This window comes from Thermobia domestica, chromosome 14 (genome assembly GCF_964235325.1).
Source record: "Thermobia domestica chromosome 14, izTheDome1.hap1.1, whole genome shotgun sequence".
In the NCBI taxonomy this organism is placed as follows: domain Eukaryota; kingdom Metazoa; phylum Arthropoda; class Insecta; order Zygentoma; family Lepismatidae; genus Thermobia; species Thermobia domestica.
Genome location: NC_137467.1, coordinates 110,795,372 through 110,812,229, shown reverse-complemented (window position 1 = coordinate 110,812,229; position 16,858 = coordinate 110,795,372). Strand labels below are relative to the sequence as shown.

Sequence of the window (16,858 nt, the reverse complement as noted above, 5' to 3'; positions counted from 1 at the left end):
AAACTAAATTGGTTGGTTGATTTGGAGTCAAGTGCCCCTATAAACATCGAGGCTATATGAAACGTGGATCTACAGCTTAAGTGTGATCTGGGGGGTTATTCTGGATCAGTCGTTACGTGAGATGGCTATCGAGATGTGACGTAAGTCGCTCGGAAGCGCTACGTTTCGACTTCTCTAACTGTCCCTAGCGACATTTCCGTGAGTAGATAACGAGAATGCCTTCGTTCAAGTAGTCAGCTGAGGATCGCAAGTCGTTAGCGAAAAGAAGATAATGTGGCTGCTGCTGTTGCGTGGTATATGGTCAATAGCAGTGAAAATAATGAAATATCCCGAATGCAAATATAATTTTCATAAATGAGTGAAATCAAATATCTTTTTAATAACAACTATATTCTGATTAACTAGTTTAAGTGTGATGTGTGATGGTTATGTGTTTGAATATGACATAACACTCTCAGTCGCAGAACCTACAAACTTCTGAGAATTTAACATAGGCCACAACACAGCCGATGACATACTTGGTAATCCTGTTGTTAAAACCATGGGCGATGATTGAACTGGATACTTGATGTCTGGTGTCCAGCTGTCAACCGACAACTGGATGTTGTCTGGTCTCGAACCTGCGACCGAGGTATCGTGAAACCTCGTTCAGCTTCTTCTTAGGATGTTCACGCTTCAACCGCTCTATCCAAACTTCCTCCAAACTACTACCTCCATACTCCCTCTCAATGCAACAAAGAATAGCTTTTTATTCCATCTTCCAGACGATGGAATGTGTTCCCTCAACTTTGGAATGACGTCAAAATGTCCTAGCTGTTAGAAACTTTCGTTTCTCCATTGTTGTGCCATGTCCAAAATTCTCAGACAGTTTATTTATGCTAATCTGCATATTATGTCATATCCGAAATTGTGTATTTGTGAACAAAGCTGAATACACAAATATTTTACAACAACATAGAGCTTACACGCTCTTTTCTTAAATTCTGTCTTTTCATCATAATGTACACATTATGTCTAGACGACATATAAACAATAACAAACGTCATGCGTAATTTCTTACTACATGACAATGTTTACTTTTTCTGATTCGTGATTAAACACAACATAACTCTATTTTATTAAGATTTCGAATCAGATTAACTTTTAAAACAATAACAATAAAATGATACTAAAAATTGACTAATTATCGGATCTATCCACAATATATATATATATATATATATATATATATATTGGAAATGGCACTATTCAATTTTTCTTAGCGATCTTTCTTAGTTAAGACATAATTTAACTGCCTCACTGAAGGATGTGAGACCGAGACCGAGTAAGCGCGAGCCTCATTGAAGGATATGAGCCCGAGCTTGTGTAAGAGCGAGCCTTAACGAGAATAGTGAACGCATTCTCCACTGAAAGTAATAAACTCATTGCAAGCCCCACTGACGTCATTGAGCACGAGGTCATTAATGGTAGTGACCCTTACTCTAGTTCAGATTAGTAAGCCCGAGCTTTATTGAGTATAGTGAGCCCAAAACCAATAAACATGTACCCCAATGAAATGAAATCTTTAAGTTTTACGTCCCACGATTATGCCGGTTAGACTAAAGGAAACGCTGTTTATAAGAAATGAATGAAATGGTGGAATGAAGAAGGTGGGAGGAACCGGGAGAACCCCGAGAAAACGAGCACGGTGTTTGTCCTCCACAAGGTCCACACGGCGCGAACTGGGATCGAACCAGGGACCCCAAGCACCGGAGGTAAACGCTCTACCACTGAGCCACCGCGCCCCCACCTCTAATGAAATTAGTAAGCACGAGCTCCCAGCAGTCTAGTGAGTGTGATCAGGGCCGGATTTAAGGGGGTGCACCGGTGCACGTGCACCCCCTTCGTTGTAAATATAACTATCTAAAATGAGAAGCTAGCAATGAAAATGGCAATATTTTTCGAAACTTTCTGCCATTGTTTTTCCGTTTGGGGGTTAAGAGAAAGCAGAGCTTTGCAAAAGCAATACATTAAGTCGATTTTCTGAAGGTTGAGGAAAAGGATTCACCAAGCAAAACAATATAACATTTGTCAAATAGGACAGAAAACATGCGACCTTCTTTAAAATACTCCCCTCCTTCGTTCTATGTATCAGCGTTGTCAAGAGTAAAGAATATTGTCACATGTCACTTTGAAGAGTTTCAGAGTGTGATTGGTTAGTTTGGTAATTATTGGTGCACCCCCGCTCAGAAAATCCTGGATCCCACCCTGAGTGTGATCCTTATTGGAGGATGACTCCTAGCCCAAGTGAGCACGAGCCTCAACGGAAATAAGAACGCAAGTTCCATTGAAGGTAACGAACACGAACCCATAAGCTGCACATGTAACCATTATAAACGTTAAAGCGAATATTTAAATAAGAATAAACGCAATGAACACTACATAATGGCATACGGAAAACCTAATTTTGAGCGAGCATTGCTGGCGGAAAAGAGAGCAGCCAATCAGGTTTGTCTCAATTATTTTTTTGGCTTCCCCAAGTTATGGGGACAAAATGGGCAAATCCTCTTTTCTAACATTTTTGCTCGTCCAACAGAATCTGCATCCATGACACTAGTTATTTAAATTTCTTTCAAGTTCTTCAACTTCATATGTTTGAAAAATAAATTATTTTCTCTTAACCTTTTACTTCTGTTCGCAGGAGTGTAATTTCAGACTTCGCTTGAGGGGGGGGGGGGCAAGAGCACCAGCAACATAAGATTTTCACGTGTTGTACTAGTATATTAGTAGACAATCGATTAAAGTATATGTATTACTCAAACTCTTGGGGGGCAATTGCTCCCTCCTGCTCCCCCAAATGACGCCCCTGTCTGTTCGTTCTTAAAATTTCCATATATGCAGAGAAGAAATTGCATGAAGGCAGAACTTTTTTTCTTACAGGTGGCTTATGAAGTTCGTGTTGTAAGTCTGTCTCATAAACTTGTAAGTCTGTCTCATAAGAAATGAATAGAATATATATTAGCATTGTTTACATCGATTCTGCCTGCGCGTTTACACCGAGAAACTCACTGTCGTTGTTGATGTTGGGTTGATTTTAGTTTAGCGTCCCTTTCAGCAGCGAGGCTATATGAGACGTGGACCTACTGATTAACGTGGAATCCGAACCACATGAGCTCCCGCCGGGAATCGAACCCGGGACTCCCGCGCCAAATGCGCGTACGCTAACCGCTTAGCCACGGAGGAGCTCTCACTGTCGTTGTATTAACAACATTTTAGGAAAGGGGTGCTATTTAATACATAGAGTCTTTCTTTCTCTATTCGGACATGGAGCAACAACAAAGTTATTTTTATTCATTTTTGTCTCAATAATTACCCATTCTTTAAAAATTTCACGCATCGACACCGCTTACTGTATTCCCTACAATGTGTTTGTTTCGTGCTCTCTTCCACGTGACGTCACGTCGCGCAAGAATTCTGGGTATTTTTTTCTCTCGATAGCAGAAAATGTGCTACCTGTAATACTCTATATACATTGTCCCAATTCTCTCACGATGCAGGATTATCATGGATATCTAAAATTAAACTGGAAATCGAATCCGAAATTACGAAGGTATGCATGTTAGCCATTTGGCTCCCAACGTAATTCATAATCACTCTCATTGATGCTTACTAAATATATATGTAGAAAATATTCCAAAAAGAGATCTCTCAGAAAGCTTATAGGCGAAGCAGTAGAAATGTTGACACACTCAACTAGTATATTTGCTAATCTCAACAAGGGTTTTATTCTGTACTTGGTATAAGGAACGCACAGTATTATGATCCTGGCTAGCTTAATCAAGCCCTGTACATTTTTCTCACAGATCGAATACCGTTTAAGGGTAAGAAGGTATTTCTATATTATTTTTCAATGCAAATCTTATTCATTTCTGCAATTAGATGAAGAAAAAGCTCTGCCATAAAAAAAAGTATAAAACTAATATGAACACCATTAGTTATTGTTGAAATGTTATTTAGTTTAACCATCGGTGATCATCATGAGAATATCTCATATCTACGTACAGTTTAGCACATAATGAATTAAGGTACATGCATTGCTGCCGGTAATCCAACACAAATATCTCTCATAAGTGAGAACTAGTGATGTGAGGTGGAAAATTTTCCGCTATAATTTTCCGGAAAATTTGCCGTTTTAAAAAAATTACAAAAATCAATTAACAATTCCTCAGCAATCATGAAATTGATTGAATTCATGTATAGAAATGTAAAAAAGTGAAAGATCGTTTAAAGAATCTGAAAATTTTCATGGCTCAGACAATTTTCAGTACGATGTAGGAACTAGTGGAACAATTTTTCAAGAATCGAAAAATTGTCTGTCCTGAACAGTGATGAAAATTTTCCGGGAAATTTTTCGATTCATAATAACATATTCCACTTATTCCTACATCGTTGTTTAGTCGAGATTGGAGGTGGAAAATTTTCTTCTATATTTTTCCGGAAAATTTTCCGTTCTTAACAAATATCAGTGATTAAGTAACAATTCCTCAGCAATCATGAAATTGATTGAGTTCATGTTTAGAAATGTTAAAAAAAGTGAAAGATCGTTTTAAAAATTTGAAAATTTTCATTGCTCAGACAATTGAGTACTATGAAGGAACAAGTTAAACAATTGTTCATGAATCGAAATATTTTCTGCCTTATATGGAAAAATTGTAGAACTTTTTATGAGTCGGAAAGTTTTCATCATTTGAAGCAAAAGTAAAACAACTTTTTTGTGAATCAGAAAGTTTTATTGCTCTGTAGAAACAAGTGAAAGGAATTTTCATAGATCGGAGAATTTTCATCACGATGTAGAAACAAGTGGAAAACACTTTTCATAGGCCAGACAATTTTGGATATTATGTATAGTGACGTTAGGTGGAAAACTTTCCACTATATTTAACTGCACATAGAGCTACAAAGTTGAATTTCAGTAGAGGAAAGTTAGTCAGCAACAAATTATAATTTTTCAATTAGCTTTCGGGAACCGGAAAATTTTCTATTTCAAGTTGGGAAATAAAATTTTACAGTGTTTCTCTCTCTCTCTTGCTCTGCCAGCTCCTTCGTTGCTTTGGCATGGAAAACCTGGCTTTAATTCCCAGCGGGAGCTCATGTAGTTCGGATTCCACGCTAATCAGTTGGTACCGTTTTATATAGTCTCGTTGCTGAAAGGGACGTTAAACTCAAAATCAACTCAATTCAACTACTCTCTCCCTCTCTCTCTCTCAGTATGTATGTGTGTGTGTGTGTGTGTATGCAAAGTGCAGAGAACATACATCGAGTTCGTAGAGTACAAATATCCCATTCTATTATTTAAAATTTCAATTTATTAAAAGTCATGAATATTTTCCAGTTCATAAAAACATACTCCACTTATTCTTTCGATTCATGAAAAATTGTTCCACTTGTTCCCACTGATATTTGTTAACGGAAAATTTTCCGGAAAAATATAGAAGAAATTTTTCCATCAAATATCTCAACTAAACAACGATGTAGGAATAAGTGGAGTATGTTTTTATGAATCGGAAAATTTTCATCACTGTAGGATAGACAATTTTTCGATTCATGAAAAATTGTTTCACTAGTTCCTACATAGTACTGAAAATTGTCTGAGCCATGAAAATTTTCAAATTCTTTAAACGATCTTTCACTTTTCAACGTTTCTATATATGAATTCAATCAATTTTATGAATATTGGCGAATTGTTACTTAATCACTGATATTTGTTAAGAACGGAAAATTTTCCGGAAAAATATAGAAGAAAATTTTCCAGCTCACATCTCGACGAAACAACGATGTTGGAATAAGTGGAGTATGTTATTATGAATCGGAAAATCTTCATGACTGTAAAGTACAGACAATTTTTCGATTCACGAAAAATTGTTCCACTAGTTCCTACATCGTAGTGAAAATTGTCTGAGCCATGAAAATTTTCAGATTCTTTAAACGATCTTTCACTTTTTAACGTTTCTATATATGAATTCAATCAATTTTATGAATACTGACGAATTGTTACTTAATCACTGATATTTCTTAAGAACGGAAAATTTTCCGGAAAAATATAGAAGAAAATTTTCCACCTCACATCTTGACTAAACAACGATGTAGGAATAAGTGGAGTATGTTATTATGAATCGGAAAATTTTCAGATTCTTTAAACGATCTTTCACTTTTTGACGTTTCTATATATGAATTCAATCATTTTATGAATACTGACGAATTGTTACTTAATCACTGATATTTGTTAAGAACGGAAAATTTTCCGGAAAAATATAGAAGAAAATTTTCCACCTCACATCTTGACTAAACAACGATGTAGGAATAAGTGGAGTATGTTATTATGAATCGGAAAATTTTCCGGAAAATTTTCATCACTGTTCAGGACAGACAATTTTTCGATTCACGAAAAATTGTTCCACTAGTTCCTACATCGTACTGAAAATTGTCTGAGCCATGAAAATTTTCAGATTCTTTAAACGATCTTTCACTTTTTAACGTTTCTATATATGAATTCAATCAATTTATGAATACTGACGAAATGTTACTTAATCACTGATATTTGTTAAGAACGGAAAATTTTCCGGAAAAATATAGAAGAAAATTTTCCACCTCACATCTTGGCTAAACAACGATGTAGGAATAAGTGGAGTATGTTACCGGTATTATGAATCGGAAAATTTTCCGGAAAATTTTCAGATTCTTTAAACGATCTTTCACTTTTTGACGTTTCTATATATGAATTCAATCATTTTATGAATACTGACGAATTGTTACTTAATCACTGATATTTGTTAAGAACGGAAAATTTTACGGAAAAATATAGAAGAAAATTTTCCACCTCACATCTTGACTAAACAACGATGTAGGAATAAGTGGAGTATGTTATTATGAATCGGAAAACTTTTATCACTGTTCAGGACAGACAATTTTTCGATTCACGAAAAATTTTTCCACTAGTATCTACATCGTACTGAAAATTGTCTGAGCCATGAAAATTTTCAGATTCTTTAAACGATCTTTCACTTTTTAATGTTTCTATATATGAATTCAATCAATTTTATGACTACTGACGAATTTCCCGATAGCACAGAAGTTTTCCGTAAACTTGCCTATTGTTCGTCATACCAAATAAGGTGAAAGTTTTCATTTTGTATTTGCGGAAAATGCAATGCAAACTTGGAATGTTTGAGGCAAATTAAATATCATTTGAATTTTTTTATGAAAGACTAAATTTAATGCAACAATTTCATACAAATGTAGTTTCAAAACTTGGCAACAGCAAACATTTGGCATTTTTCAGAAAATTTGCTTCCACATATCTAGTGCGCTTGACAGGTTCAATTCAAACTTGGAATGTCTTAGCAAATTAAATATTATTTTCAAGTTTTATGATAAAGCAAATTTCATTCAGGAAATCATATACAGATGTAGTTTCGTTTCAACAATTTGCAACTGCAAACTTTTTGCAAATTGTCTTCAAGCTACCTTCCCACAATTCACTGCGCTTGGCAGTTTCACGAAAGAGACGTCGAATGTTTGTTTTGTTTCTGTTGTGTACTCTGGCGTGTGAGTGCTGTACAAACTGGTAAGTGCACAGTAATAGTTGAATATTCTTTTATTTTGTACAAAATAAAAATGTTACAGGAGTAGATGTGAATTATACGATGTTTCTGTTGCGCTTGTTAGTGAATCGAGTCGGACTTTTCAATCTGATAGCGCGAAAGGTTTATTGGATGCAAATACTTTACTCTTTATTTTACTTACCTTTAGAACATTTAGAAGTAGAATTGATTACTTTCTGTGTGAAGAACTTAACATGATGTGAAAACAATGATTTAATGCACAAAGTGACGTGCAGGTTTACTTTTGGCACACCACACGAAATAATTGTTGAAAAATTGATACTTTCATTGATTTCCTTCATATTGTCCTAAAAGGTTTCGCTAGGTTATATTTGAAAATATCTCACTATGAATAGATACAATTCAAGAATGCCACCAGAAGTAATTGTTGAAAAGTTACGATTCTTTTTCGATTTCCATATAAATACGCCTTCGTGGTGTATGACATAAGAACTACAGTCCAAAAACACAACCAGCCTGTGCTAAATGGCCACAAAAAGCACGAGTGCTATCTAACCGAGCCAGGGCGGTGCAATGCTGGTGTGCCAGCGCGGGGTACGTCCGTATGAATTAGGCGCGTCAATGATCGTGGGTATATGCGTAGCGAGGGTAGTGAAACTAAATGGGTTTTGGCAAAGATATGAATCTGAAAAGAACTTTTCATGGTTTCATACTCCACATAAAAACATAATATACAGCTTTTGTACAATGTGCTGAAGTACACCGCCGCGCCTGTGGAAAATAACATCTAATAGTCATCTTTCATATGCACTCAGTTATTTTATCGAGTGACGCGGTGGCTCAGTGATAGTGTTCACCTCTGGTGCTTGGGGTCCGTGGTTCGATCCAGCTCGCGCCGTGTGGACTGTGGGAGCTCGTGAGTTTTCTCGGGGTTCTCCCGTTTCCTCTCACATTCTTCGTTCCACCATTTCACTCATCTCTCATCACCGTCTCCTTTAGTCTAACCGGCATAAACGTGGGACGTACAACTTAAAGATTTCATTTATGTTTTTTCAGTTATTTTAACCATCGTAAAGCACTTCCATCTTATCCATCAAAAGTGTAATAGAAGGCCTTTAGGTGAAATAGAGTGTTTGAAAGGCCTAAATGTTGATGATGCGTGATGGTGGGTAGGCAGTGTTTCAGAAAAAAAATCCGGGGGATATTTAAAATGAAATGAAATATTTAGTTTTACGTCCCGTGGTTATGCCGTGTAGGCTAAATGAGACTGTGATAATGATGAATGAAATGGTGGAATGAAGAAAGTAGTATGACGGGAGAACATCGAGAAAACCCACGCACACGGTGTTTGTTCACCACGAAGCCCACTTGGCGCAAGCTGGGATGGAACCTGGTACCCCACGCACCAGAGGTGAACATTCTACGACTGAGCCACCGTGGCGTATTTAAAGGTCACGGGGGAGGTAACGTTGGAAACCAAAGTTCAATAATTATATATCTGATGGTTATAAATTTTGCTCGTTTTCGAACGTAGTAAAGTTCAAATTTGTATTGTTTCTTGTTTCGAATACTAAAAAATATCGTATCATATCGAATATTCTTACATTCTTTGCGAATTTCCCAGGGGTCTCATAAGTTCCATCACCAGTAAATGTCGTCATAGGCGTAGGCCACAGTAACTACAAAACATTGGTGGTTTACAAGAGTGTAGTCTAAAATATATCATTAACTGTAGCCCTCTGTGCGCACTGATTTCCGTAACTTCGTATTCAAAATTCGATCAACAAAATTATTTGTATAGCTGGTACGAGCTCTTTTTTCTAATGGAAGATCGATGTTGTGGTTGAAGTATTGTTTACCTGTTTGAAACTTTAAGAGCTTACTAGAGATAACAGCAAGAAACGTACTTACACTTGAAAATTGGTGTTAAGGGTGGCTTGATATTAAAATCAAGATGGTGACTTTTTGAAAATTCCGTAGCTCAATTTTATATGATACATCCAAATCAAATTCAAATCACGATATTGATTCAATATGTTGATTTTTGACATTTTCGAAATGTTACGGTATCCACTCCAGCTGTTAGTCTATGCATTCTTATTTAATGTTTTCCCGCCCTTTTGGATTCAAGACAGCGGCGTAACAGGAAGTCCGATTCTAATAATTTTCGTGTTAATGGCGTAATTAGATAAAATATATTCATTCGCATTGCAATTAATTTCTTAAAACAAGGAATTCTCTGTAAACAAAATATCGACTGCGTTAAAACCTTGTAGCTACATCGTTCTTAGCACAAATTTGTTTTAAAATAACCCACAAATAGCCATAATACATAGAAAATAAATCATTATTAAGTTAACAGCTTAATGTATCCGAAATCACTTTAAAACAAGCAGTATATTAATAGCACAAAAAAAGCTACAACGAAGTTATAACCAGTTTCACGAATGGCTTTATCCGGAAAGCCAATCCGGACAATTTTGGTCTCATTTTCTTCTTGTTGCCCTTTATAACGTCCTCTCACATAAATCATGAACAGTTTGAAGACTGGATTGCACGTCAGGAACATTTCATATAGCTATCCAATGCATTTAAACTGGCGGGAAAATTTTTCCGGGCTCCATAGCTCTTAATCCGGAACGTCAATCAGGACGATTTGAGTGTTTTCTTCTTCTCCTAACCTGTGAAACGTGGTCTTCATGTACTGTAGTATCATGTACTTCTGTGCTGCGATTAATTTTGTTTTACTTTCTTTTTCATGTGTTCACTTTTGGGTACGATGGTTTTATTTGTTAGGTATTTACCTCAAATGTTATGACATCTTATTTTCCATTCGAAAGATTGAATGTAATTTTAAGTAGATGACTTTGACACACGCCTACATTTTTTTCAGCTACGAATTCTGGTATCACAAGGAGGCACGGACTTCAAAACACATGGGCTTAACATAATGAGGAAAGTTTGCAGCGATTGCTTAGCGTTGCAGTTTTCTTATACTGAAAAAAAAGGATTTAAAGAAATAAAAACAGAATCGTTTAAAACAGGGTTTGCCCAAGTGGTCCCAGCCCGAAAAAAAAAACACTTTAAAACACTAAGGTTGTAACAGACCGATTACCGGTTGTTTACATTCTGTTTAAGTTGGCTCCCGTATTTTAATATTTACCGGTTGACGTTGGTTCTCGTATAGTATTACTGTGCCCAGTTTTGTTATTGTTAATTTGTTTTCATTATTGTTAGTACAAGGAATGGCACAGAAGTATAAATGTACTCAATTTTTAACATGAAATACGCACGTAAACACATCTGAAAATTTCATCCGAAAATTCTATTGTTTTCCTTAAACTCAGTAAAGTACCGATTCACTTCAAATCATGTAACAATTTCTTTACAGTCTATACCGTATTCTTAGAACAATTAATATAAGTAAAACTAAATACTACTAAATTTTAGCTTAAAAGTTTACCGAATATCTGATGTAGTTGTGTTGTTATATTTCATTCATTTGTTAATCACTTTGGCGTTCATTTGTTACATTATATTACTGCTGATATGGCGATCCTTCTGGTTATTCCCACAAGAGGGCATTTGAATCGCTATCGAGCAATTGCTGTTAAGCAAGATGGCGACCGTATGCGGGTTGACAAGTAGCGGTCGCCTTGACAACCGTATCAACAAGACCGGGCTGATATAGGTGAGTTAAAAATTTTTATCATATTTAAAATCTATAGAATCCGGATATTAAATTCAATGCATAAATTAGTTTTGTTTCGAAAGCTAAGTGTCGGTACTGACATGTAATGGCTATAAATATTATTTCAATCGTAGTCAGATATCTAGTATCGAAAACACGTTTATAAAGGTCTGGTATTGTGAGAAAAATGACGTAGTTCACCACCATGATGTAAAGGATACAGAAGGCGGTCTGAGTTAGGCTCCTTTAAATTTCGGAAAATTCGATAACTAAAGCAGTTTTGGAAGTCAACCTTGTTTAAATTTTAATATTTTGGTCAACCTGGATAAATAGAAAGGAAAGAAAAAAAATCGAGGAGCCTGACTTCGAAATTAATTTAAATACCTTTAGGCCAAAGGCCGCCAAGTGCGATCTCCGCCATTACGGATGAGATAGAGTGATGGAAAGGGGATGTAGTTTCCAAAGTTGACGACAACGGGTTACAGGAACGAAATCCTACAATAGTAGGAACTCGAACCAGTGCTCCGGTGACATCAAATTTGGATTTTAAGAAGCAGGTAGATGAAACACCACCTTGTGGACTTGAAGGTTGGACTTACGTAACCTGTGGAAACTCTTGAACTGGTAATGTCAATTCTTTATTTTCCTTGTTCAGTCATGGAGTCCGTCGAGATTACTATGTCTAGTTAAATCAGAAAGCGTTACGCGTCTCTAAACTTATCGTCGTCGTCCACTCATATACAAGCATGTATAATTGAATTACTAAATCTTATGTGTGTCTCTACGTGAATTTGAAAATGTGTATGTTGATATTAGGGTAATACTTTACTTTATGCGCACCTTTCGATAACAATGTACCCTGAGAATTTCAAATGTCTAGGTTAGATAGGGTTATGTTAAACACCTTTGCTGAATTATATGCCATAATGATGTTTTATTTCGTGAAATATTTGTTGTAGGTTAGGTTAGGTCTAAATTGTGAATGTGGGATCCATAGTATTTATGTAGGTTAGGTTAGGAGTTTTTTTTGTGTATCCGTGTTTCTAAATTTAATATGTGCCTTTTATATATCGTGCTTTGTAATCCTTGTCATTTGATTTAAGATTGCTCCGTGGTGTACGTCAATTGTAAACATTATGATGAAATTTCTTTGAGAGTGCCCTATTATATTAATGTGTCCCTTTTAGTCGTATTTGTAATACATGCGTGTAGGTTAGATAAGATTTCCATTTCTTACGTGTAGAGCCGGTAACAATTGTAAGTCAAGCGTACTTTTCTATGTTTTGCCGTGTGTCCCTCTGATATTAATTTGTGATGTGTTTTGTATACGTGATTGCCATATTTAGTTTTGTGTTCTGTGATATTACCTTGTGATACATTCTCATTTAGTAAAATTTCCAGTTTTACACGTGTAAAGCCGGTAAAATTGTATTTTGAACGTGTGTTTTATATTCTGTCGTGTGTCCCTTTGATATTATTTTGTCACGTGTTTCGATATGCTCAGTACGTATAAAATCCGTAAATTAAATTATATTTTGAGCGTGCCTTTTGATGTGTTGTCATGTGCCCTTTCATAGTGTACCTACGGATTTAATATTATTATTAGTTCTAGAATTACCATTTCGTGCGACATTGTTTTGTTATAGTACTCTGAACGTGCCATGATTGCAGTTGCGTGCTGCTTGTCGAACATATATTTTGCCTCATCGAAACCGATAACATTAAAATATGTCTCAACTTGCTTCGCTCTTCTGTGTATCCATCCCTCTAAGTTTAATTAGTTGTAAAAAAAGATAAGTTAAAAATGATAATATTTTTTTTTTAAAAAAAGGCGTTTCAGTAAGTGGACCCTGTCGAGTATATGTAGATTTTTTTTTTCGTTCTCGCTAGACATTTGTAAATATATCACTTTCATTAATAGTAGTGCTTTCATATTAAATGTATTATGCGAAGGATGCATAGGTTAACGTAAAGTAATGCATGATGCTACTCATTTTTTTTTATTATGGAAAATGGAGTTGTAGTATCGATGATATTGCCTATGGCTGCATAATTTGCATGTTGTTTTGATGAACGACAGGAATATGATAAGCAATGAACGCCTAATTAGAAGGGATGGATCGTTAATTCTTTGAGTGATAATGAGTTCTATATGTATTAATGGAATATGTTTGAGAATCATGTTTGAGAATCTAAATATGTTAAAGCACTATTGCAATATCATTTCATAAAAATGTGGATAAAGTATCTTGGAGATACCACGATGGAGGCAAATGTTTAATAATATTTTTTTTTCTTTACCTGTTATGATGTAAATGCTAACAAATGGCACGAATAAACTAATCACGAAAAATTTAACTTTATGGTTTCAAATACAATCTATAAACTCGAATTTATACATTTCTCATTGCTAAATTTTTTTTGTAATATACTAATTAAGCTGAACAATGTTAACTCTTATTCTTGGTTGGCCACAAAACAAGAATCTGGAAACTTCTGATGATAAATAATAACTTTATCGTTGTGTCTTCCTTCTCTTTTGCTAAAGCTAATGCAACCTGAACATTAAATCTAATATAACCTTGATTTTTTTTTCCCAATACCCTGAGATGGTATTTACTTTAGCGTTAAAACACAATGAATGAAAACAATTTGTTATAATTGGCGACCTCAGCTTTAGGATATTTGTTTATTTGATAATTTGTGTTAATTATAAGAGCTAGGCTGAAGGGTTGTTATAATTGGCAACCCTTAGCCAAGGTTATGTATTAATATATTTTTATAATTATTGTTTTGTGTGCCAAACTGAGATAAGTATGTAAAGTAATGAGTCGATAAAGTAATGAGTGGATATGACGATGATAAGTTGGTAGACGCGTGACCCAATTAATGCAAAAATGAGTGACGAAAGTCTTAGTGTAGATGGTTCTACCGAACATTTCAAATGTTGTGACAATAAGTACAATTCTAGTAACAGTGTATCCATACGCTGTGAAACGTGTGATCAAGGGTTCCACATCCGTTGTTTGAACATTCCTGAGGAAGAACAGGAAATTTTACGTACCATGAATAATAATTGGGTTTGTTTCAACTGTAAGCTGGATCAGATGTTAGCTACAGAAATTGAGCAACCCGTTGAGGAACCTGAAACTGAAAGTGATGGAGAACCATTGCTTAAAACGTTGATTGATATCATTACAGACTTGCGAACAGAAATGTCTGTCATGAACGGTAAATTGGATGCTCGTAGGAATGATTTAAAATCTGACATAAACAAGTTAAATCGTAAAATGGACGCTAATACGAATGATTTAAAGGTAGATATTGTTACGATTAAAGAGTCTCTCTCCAGTGTGCAGTCGGATTTATCCACTGTCAAGCAAGAACTGGAAAATAAAGTAGCATCTAAATTGTCATCTGTAACGTCATCAACATTGACTTCTGAAAAAGAAGTTAAAACTGTAACCGCTAATGATAAATTAGACATAAGAGCTAGGGGTTTATGTACAAACAGTAATATTGAAGACACGGATACACTATTAGTAAATAATTTGTGTGGTGTATCAGATAAAATAAGTAATAGTTTAAATGACATGGCTGCGTTAGGAGCGCCTGAGTTTAAGTCTCATATAGATGTTACTAAGGATAATTTAAATGATGAGACTGATGATTATTATGATGATGCAAATGTAGATTTAGGTTTAGATTTAGTATGTAGTAGTAGATTTCATATACGTGTCAGTAAATATTTGGTAAATGAAACCCCAGTAATGCATGATGATGTAAATGATAGCTCTCTTATGTATGTCGGTTATGAAAGAAAGCAGTATGATAGGGTAGCGAAGTCTAGTATCGTCGATACGATAAAGACTCACATACTGAGTGGTGATGACGTTGATAATTTCTTCGATGCTGTTAAGAAAAGAATGAGTACATCTCGAAAAGGGAGAAAAGAGATAGGAAAACCTAACTTGATACTGCTTATTAATGTTAATGTAAATAGATCGAAACTGTTTAAGTGGTTAGTTGGAAATTGCTCTAGCCAGTGGCGGAGACATATGATGATTGGAAAATATTGTAGGAAGTGGCTAGAAGCACTCCATAGAATGAGACAGGCAAAGATCTCACCGCCTGTATTAGCTCCTCCTACAACTGAACTTGTAATCCTGAACTTTGTTTTTCTTTTCTTTTGTTATGTTTCTATTAGTTTAAATTATGTTCATGATGTTTTATAAATAACGTAGGAGGTAAAAGATTATATATAGATATGCACTAACAAAATGGGGATTTAGAATCTTGATATGTAAACTTCTCTTTTGGTGGACTTATCTAACTTAAGAATTGAAATTTTGTGAAGGAGTGTGGCAAGTTGAGTCAAGTTCCTTTGATCAGTGAGCATAATAATTTCAGCTTAAAAAAAAAATTTCTTCCTGTTTGGCAAAATCCGCGGAAAAGAATAATTTTTTTTCAGTGAAAGGATTGTTAGAATTAACTTTGAATATTCAGAATTTTTTTTACGTACCAGTATAGTATGCGGTACCGGAAATATATAATTTAACAATATAAACCTACCTGTTAATTAATTCCTTTAGGGTTCAGTGATAATATCTTCGTTTTCTTCAACCGTACCAATAGTGATTACGGTCATATTTTAGTTGAATCCACCATATTCTTCTGTTCCAGAGGAATCGATTGATAACGATAACCATAATAATAATAAAGTTTCCCATTTTGTTAACTATTTGGTCTCAGTTCGGGAAAACAGATCGAGCAGGCGTCATTAAAAGAAAGCGATGGTAGCTCGACTGAACTTCTCTCCTCAAAACAATATTTTGAAAGTAAATGAATTCGTTTCGAGATGAAGTGAGTTTGTATTGCCTTCCTTAAGAATTATCGACGTACTTTATTCTGAAGGAAGAAAAAGGAAGTATAGCAAATCGAAGTATAAATAAAATGTATTCTGAGCATAGGAGCTGAACTGGATATACCTAAATTATAATATTTGGCAAACTTTCTAAATTTCTTTTCGTTCCGTTAAGATTGACCTGTGCCCAGTATATATTTAAAATGCGGTTTCGGGAAGAAGATAGTCTTCCTCTAGTATACCGGTATTTATAGTTAGGAATGAAGGCTGAATTATTGATAGGTTCACTTCTCTTTATAATTTGTTATGTTTTAGTTCTACCTTGAACGAACATTTTATTATTTGGAACAACTTTTCGAAATTCTAATCTTTGGAAATTTTGCGCTAAATTTCAACAAATGTCAGTTCGTCAAGTCTGAAATTTTATTTTTGGGACATATTGTGAATGTGAAGGAATTAAAGCCAAATCCCAAACACAACGAAGCGATAAAGTACTTTCCGATACCGAAAACCAAGAAGAAACTCAGGTCCTTCTTAGGCATTCTTTCTTGGCGAAGAAAATTCATTCCTCAGTTCGCCGCTCTAACAGCGCCATTTTTCGATTTGTTAAAGAAAGACAAGAAATATTGTCTAACTGAGGAATTGCTGAATAGATTCCAACAATTAAGGGAATTGTTGAGTGAGCCTCCAGCGCTCAGTCAA

At 35.2% G+C, this 16,858-nt stretch overlaps 1 protein-coding gene across 2 annotated transcripts in view; it reads right to left on the bottom strand.

Moving 5' to 3' along the window:
- LOC145670286 (uncharacterized) overlaps window positions 1–16,858 on the bottom strand; it is a 46,953-nt gene that overhangs the window by 6,153 nt on the left and 23,942 nt on the right. The gene's annotated exons all lie outside the window — the stretch shown is intronic.